General features: G+C 33.6%; 1 pseudogene; it reads right to left on the bottom strand.

Annotated features, from left to right (window-relative positions):
• Positions 1-5049: 5049 nt before the first annotated feature.
• LOC143591110 (amino acid transporter AVT3B pseudogene) lies at positions 5050-6377 on the bottom strand (annotated as a pseudogene).
• Positions 6378-7254: the final 877 nt, after the last annotated feature.

Below are 7254 nucleotides of genomic sequence, written 5' to 3'. Positions count from 1 at the left end.
TAATCAACATGTCTTTCTACCATTTGCCTTTGATACATTTGGTTTTCTGGCTCCAGAGGCTGTGAAATTTTTTAGTAGGGTTCAGCGCGTCGTACACGGAACCTCTTCAGCTTCTAGGTCCCAAAGCTTCGTTTTTAGCAGGATTGGCTTTGCTGTTCAAAAGGGGTTTGCGGCGCAGCTTGTTGCCCGTTTGCCTGCCACTTTATTGTAATCGTTTTATAGTAAATCCACTTTATACTAAAAAAAAAAAAATACAAGCAAATAATTAGAATAATTAATATCATAATTACATTAATAAGTTACAAAAATATAAAAGTCAATATCATTGATTAAATATTTATTGTGAATATGTGGAAATTAGATTTATGGAAGGTTGATGACATGGAAGCCTATGTGGACAACCTAGGTGAACGACATACAGACAAAATTATGTTGCTTTAATATATTAGTTAGATTATGGCTTAATGTCTTAATGCCCATTGAGAAGCATTTTTCGTCTCTTTTAATGCATATTCAATATTACTATTCCAACTCACATATACGGCTTGTATGGTTATTGTAGAGGTTATTTTCGCCTTATGATGTCCCGTTAAGAATGATCTACTTCTAAATTCTTGTTTATTTCTCCAAAATTGTTAAATTGTAATTTGAATTTGCTATTTTACTAATTATGATAACTTTGATTTAGGCTTAACATATTCACATGGCAGGTAAGTAATATGAAAAAAAAAATTAATAAAAAAAAAATCTTGTCTTAAACTATACCTTATTTTTGAACTGACAACATATATTAATGATTGTCATTTGCTGCTTAATAAAATTTCACTGTAGGCCTGTACTGTAATGCACTTAAATGATAACAAAAAATAAAACACAATAATGCTTGGTGTTTGAACAATGAATCTTGAACTGATTTTAATTTTAATCATAAAAAAAATTAGAAATAGGAGATGTCTTATTCTTTAACACTTCTAGAAGTAACATCAATACTGTCGTGATTGTGAAATCTTTGAAATTTATGTGCTTTTTTAATCAAATAAACTTAAATATTTAATATTCGTTTTAGCTCTTCAAAATAATTGATCGAATTAGTATTGTTTTGTTATGCAGCAGTTTAAAACCTAGATGATTATGAATGTTAGACGACATCAATGAGTATTTTATACCAAACACTATCTAAGGCATTAAGGTGTAATTAAGGCCGTGATTTAACAGGAAGGTTACAAACAACAATGAAACAATTTGGTTTCTCCTGAAGTGAACTATTTTGTATGGAGGATGACTCAGAATCAGATAGCCACGAAGATCGAACTTCTTAAAAGGGGAGTTGATCACATCCCAGTACTGTGCGTATAATTATCAGTATAATGTGAACAAAAGAAGAATATTAATGTCATCATAATTAAATAAGTTAAAGTTGACATTCGACTTCATACGTAGGGCAGGGCAGCCAAACATGACTACTAATTTGTTTAATAACAACAGTGTTGTACATATGCATGGCCCTAGGTTTGACATATATATTTATTTTGACAAAATGAGAATATGCTGACTTTTGAACAATAGCACATAAGCATCGATGCACCTACCTAACATATATAGTCAGTTAAAATTCTTTTTTCTGGTGATGTGCAGTCAACCACTTAAGCCCAACAATACTCATCTCAAGGGTGTTTAATCCAGACATCCAGTTCAGTGTGGATGCAGGATGCGTACTCCTAGTCTACTACTATTCATCACATCAGACGTTTCAACTTTTAAAAACGTTTTAGTTTTGACTGTTTTGATTAAACGGACATATATCAGTAAAGTAGGTGGTATGCATATAACATCATCTCCATATGGCCATGCCAACGAACGTTTAACTCTTGGAGTTTACCTTACATGAATAGAGATATCTGTCTATATTATTAAAGCAACACAAGCCTTTCACATATAATCGAACTCATTATCTTGCTTTGAAAATGTTTGTGACTTACCAACTCAACTAAAATGAATTGATGATAACCTTTTCTTTTTCTTAATTGGTAAAGGTTCACAACCTTCCATTTTTATTTTCTAATACAAATACAAATTATTATTACTAATCTATGTATTTTAGAAAATTATTTATATCTTATAAATTCATAAGATATGGCAAAGTATAAAACGACAACTCACTTGAGTAGTGAAAACCCGTAAAAACCATATGTAACATCGGTTTTTTTTTGTTACATGTAATATATGTTGTTACGTTTAATACAAAATATCGAAAACTAAAAAAAAATGTTTTGTTATTTTTTTACATTTTTTTACTAATTTTTATATATGTTTTCAGGAGAGAGAAAATGTAAATTAACTTTAACATTTTTTATTAACTTTAATTGTGAACCACAAGATTTAATCTTTAATTAAAAACATGTGATTGAGAATTGGGTTTTTAGAGTTTTCACGACTTAAGTGGGTTTTTATTCTAGCCTAACCCTTTATACATAATATTTAGTTTAACTTTTTTGTTTTATTTTTTTAACCATTCGTGTATCACACGGACTATATCTTAGTTTAGTAGTAAAGTTGGTGGTATGCATATAAGTATATAACCTCATCCCAAAATCATCCGTAGGCTATTATGCTTTATCTCTATGATATCGGTTGTATATCTACTTCACACTCAATACTTATTAATTAATCAAATATTAAAAGAAACCACCAAAATCTTAGAATCCATAATATTAGAACAAATATTAAAATCATGGAGTTTACCTTCATGATTTCTTAGCTTTACTTTTCATTCTCTTTCTTTGGATCAACTCAACTCGATCTGTTCCCTTGGGGCATTAGATAATGCCAAAGCCTAACGACTTTACACGTTCGGCATATAATAATTTCTTTTGGCGTTACATATAGTTACATAACGGTTAAATACTAGTTTATATGTTTATATAACACTAGTATATTTTATACTTTTGTTATCTTTGACTACGTTAGGTAACTTTCGAATATTTATCATAGGAAGTCAAACTTGTTGTAAACAAACTACCGATATAATAGAAAATTTGCTGAATCTTTAAGTTGAGTCAAATATATTGAAAACGCCATATTAAATTATTGTATAGAAATCAATATTTTAAAAACCGGTTTTTACTCGTACCGGATTTGGCTAAAAAGTGGTATAACCGGGTTCAACCGGTTGAATAGTTTACCTTTATAATTTCCTATAAATACAACTTTAACTTCAAAAATAACCTAAAAGTAAATGATTTCATAACAAAAAATAATCAAAAAGTTGATCCATATTAAAAAATAATACAAAAGAATTCAATTTTAAAAAAACGGTTCTAAAGTTTACACGCCTGAACATTAATTGTTGGGTTTAAAAGTAATTTTGTTAAAATATGGGCCACAAATATCAAAAATTTCTTGGACATAAAACCGGTTTGCCGGTAAAAACTGGTATTTTAGACTGGTATGATGTTTTAGTAAACCGGCCAAAAATACCGGGCTTAAAATACCGGCCTGCTGTGCGAAATCTGGTTTAACCGGTTCAACCGGCCGGTTTGAACCGGTTTTTAAAATACCGATAGAAATCACTTAAATTTTAAATTTCTAATTTAATATAATGATATTTTTTTATATTATTATAATTGGTAAAATAATATATTAGTCGTATTTATTGGATAAACTAAAATGACATTCTTGAAAGATACTTTCTTTTTATATTTAAGGGATTGGGAAACAGAAACTATTAACATAAAATATATTTACTTACTTGCTTAATAGCTTTTTCTTTTTTAGTTAATTAACACCAAATAATATCATTATCAAAATCTTGTGAAGATCTTAAAATTGAATACAGTATCGAATATAGTATTGAAATGTATGTTGATAATCGTTAATTAGTATTAACAAAATATAAAGTTCACTTTTTAAAAATGGTCAAATTTTGTGTTTATGGTGATTGAAGAATAAGAAAAGGGGCATATTTCTATGTTTAGATTTGGAGAACCTCATCCGTGACTATCTTCTCCGTTAGTTTTCACACCCATAAATCCATAATGAGGAAATTTTCTTATTTTGAACCAAACTTAAATTGACTAGAATTTTGTTGATAAAGGACCTTTAGCCACATGTCTAAAACATTTGCTTAAGGCCTGCCAAGACGCCAAATCTTGAATGTTTACTCAAATCTAAATTCTTAACTCTAATAAATGAAACTGAGATTTCAAATTTATTAAGGAAATTGAAATTTGGCTTGAAAGGAATTTGCTAAAGCTAGGAATTTGAAATGCATAGGACTTTGAATCTATCAAAAACACCACCTACGGGTTGTACTACGCATGTTGTTGCCATTACACCAACACCATCTGTGGCGACGGTAACGACGATGCAGGGTTTCCAGCATTGGTGGAAACTATGGTGGAGGTGGCAACGGTTGCAGGGGTGGTGTCGCCGGAGGTGGCGCGATAGAAACAGTCGTTGGATGCGATGGTAAGTGGTTAAATATTTCAATTCTTTTGGTCGACTTCCTTCTCAGGAATACAAATAGAATTTATATTCAAATTCCATCAGATCCCTTAAAGAAAGCATATTAGAAAATGAAAGTTGTATTTAACTTTCATTTAATTTTATAAACCAAACACATCTTAAATGTTTCTGTAACTAAACATTGAACTTACCCAACATGTCATCTGCTAAACCGTAACCCTAAATAAATGGAATTTACAAGTACACACAAGGATATAAAGATGCCTATCTTCTCTAACTATAACAATCCATTAAAAATTAAACTAGCAATCACACATCAAGACTTGCTAATAACATTTAATCATTTGATCGAAAGTCTATGAATAACAACAGCAAATAAAACATCAAATGAACTATATATTCAAAAGTGTTCCACACCACAATACATATAACCAACAACAAAATGACTAGCATCAACCATAACTGCCCTACAACTCTCCACCCATGACCAACCAATACAATCCAAAACAACAAGCTATATATCCTCATTGTTTGATTGAAGGCTTTCTACTATCACAATCAATTAAAACTTTGATGTGTGATCATAGCTTCAATAGATGATTTCCATCAAAGAAAACCAAGTCCCCAATACACCAAGAATTACACCAAGAACAATCAATACCAAATCGCGCATAAGCTCCTCCCTCTTCAACTCATTCTTGAACACAATGTAATGAAACAAAGCCGGTAACACCAACCCTAACAAGCAACAAGTACTACTCCCGACCAACGACAAAAAGTCTGTAAAATTCGGCACGAAAAGAGCCACTAAACTCACCACCATAACCAACACCCATCTCATCCACAAACAATACCTCCCTTCCCAATATCTTCTTTCCATAACTTCATAAACCGGATTCATCATTAATGGAAATGTGCAAAACAAGTTTACACAAAGCCCTAATTGCACTAAAGAACTAAGAACGCCTTCACTCATATTAGCCGTAACAATATCTTGCGTATGCATACCGAAAGCAAAGTAACCCAATACTCCAAACAACGCAAACATGGCTGCGATCGAAAACATCGACCACCCCAATACCGCACCAAATCTTTTCTTGTCTCGGGCTTCTGATTCCAACGGCAATGCCATTCCAATTCCCTCAAAGGAAAACAAAGCCACCCCAAGACCATAACAAAACATAGAAAAACTCCCGAACGCGTGGACGTTTAGAGTGCTTTCCTGTATAATAGTGACGTCTTGAGCCATGACGACGCTCATTGCACCAACTTCGACAATGTCAGCGAAGATACTTAAAGGGGCGAGAAGAGTTAACGTCGGAATGGCGTTTAATGCCAACTGGAATGGAAAACAACTCCATATGTAAAATGTTTTGGCTTTTAATCCTAAAATATACGGGGCCGCGGTAAGATAGCTACCCAAACCCGAGGCCGTGGAACTGGAATTGGAATTTGAATTTGAATTTGAATTTGAATTTGAATTGAACAAATGGGCTAAAGTGTTGCCTATGAATATTAAATATCCGATGCAAAACCCGGCTTGGGATGCTATGATCAACCAATCGACGATCAAGCGGCCAATGGGGCCGCAAACAGCGAACCCTAAATCGCCAAAAGAATTTATTTTGGAATAAGTTAACGGGGACTCGAGTTTTCTTCGGGTTTCGATTAACAGCATCATGCCGCGGTAGGCGAGGCCGGCCACAACAAATATCATGACGACTCCTGTGACCCAGCCGGTGTGCATGAATGTGTAGGGGAGACCAAGAACGCCCGCGCCAACGATGGAGATGAAGATGTTAGCGAATGTTTTCGGTGTCGATGATAACGAGTCGGAGGTTGATAGGAGAGGAGAGTCTTCTCTCGGAACCGAACGAATGGCGTTATCGGAAACCATGGTTACGGGGTTGGAATTGGAATAGAAGAAATGGATTTGGGTGGAACAAAACAAAACAAAACAATAATGTGAATGAATTAAGGAATGAAGTCGGATATTGTGCAGGGAATAAAGGGGTAACGAACGTCTTTCAAATTGGTTATTATTATTATTGTGACATTTGTGTGGATCAGGTACTTGGTATCCTCGTAAAGTTGAGTACCATGAAGGGTGTGCTTGTGTCTTTTAAAGATGTTTTATCGGATCAGATATTGTATAATAGGAGTTGGGCCAACATACTATGAAGTTACCGGTTCTAGGCATGGTAAATCGGTTTCTGATTCGAACTACTTCACCAAAAAAAAAAAAACTGGTCTCAACCAGTCAACCTGACCCAGCCCATCAGTTAATATACCACTTCGTAGGCTCATTCACTGAAGCTGGTTTTGGACCCGACCGGATTTACAAAACTTGCCAAAATAAACGTTTCTTATTTGATTGAAGTTACAGCTTAGAATAACCTCAGTTGATTGAATTATGATACAAAGAAGAGAAAGAATCACTCTATGATGAAAATAGAATAACCGCCCATTTTTTTGTGTTGTATATTTACGTGTATACACTATACAATCAACTATAAAAAAATTTTGGAAAATCCTCAAAGTCCATCTACAAAATGAGATTCCAATTTTGTCCCTCTAAATTCAAGATTCCAAATTTGTCCCATAGTTAACTCGTCGTCGTCGACATGTTAGGGAATACTGACCACGTGTTACTAAACGAACCGGAGAACGACACGTGGACGGAATCTAGCCGGAATAGGTTGTATACGATGTGTTATCGAGGCATTTCATTGCAGACGATTTGTTATACATGTTCTTGTTCACGACGTCAACGCCGGGCTGCCATGCCTG

The sequence above is a fragment of the Bidens hawaiensis genome, unplaced genomic scaffold, assembly GCF_021521415.1.
Source record: "Bidens hawaiensis isolate Kalapana, Puna unplaced genomic scaffold, B.hawaiensis_p1.1 tig00039218_1, whole genome shotgun sequence".
NCBI classification, from domain to species: Eukaryota; Viridiplantae; Streptophyta; class Magnoliopsida; order Asterales; family Asteraceae; genus Bidens; species Bidens hawaiensis.
Note: the sequence above shows the minus strand (reverse complement) of the source record. Positions and strands in the feature narration are given on the sequence as shown.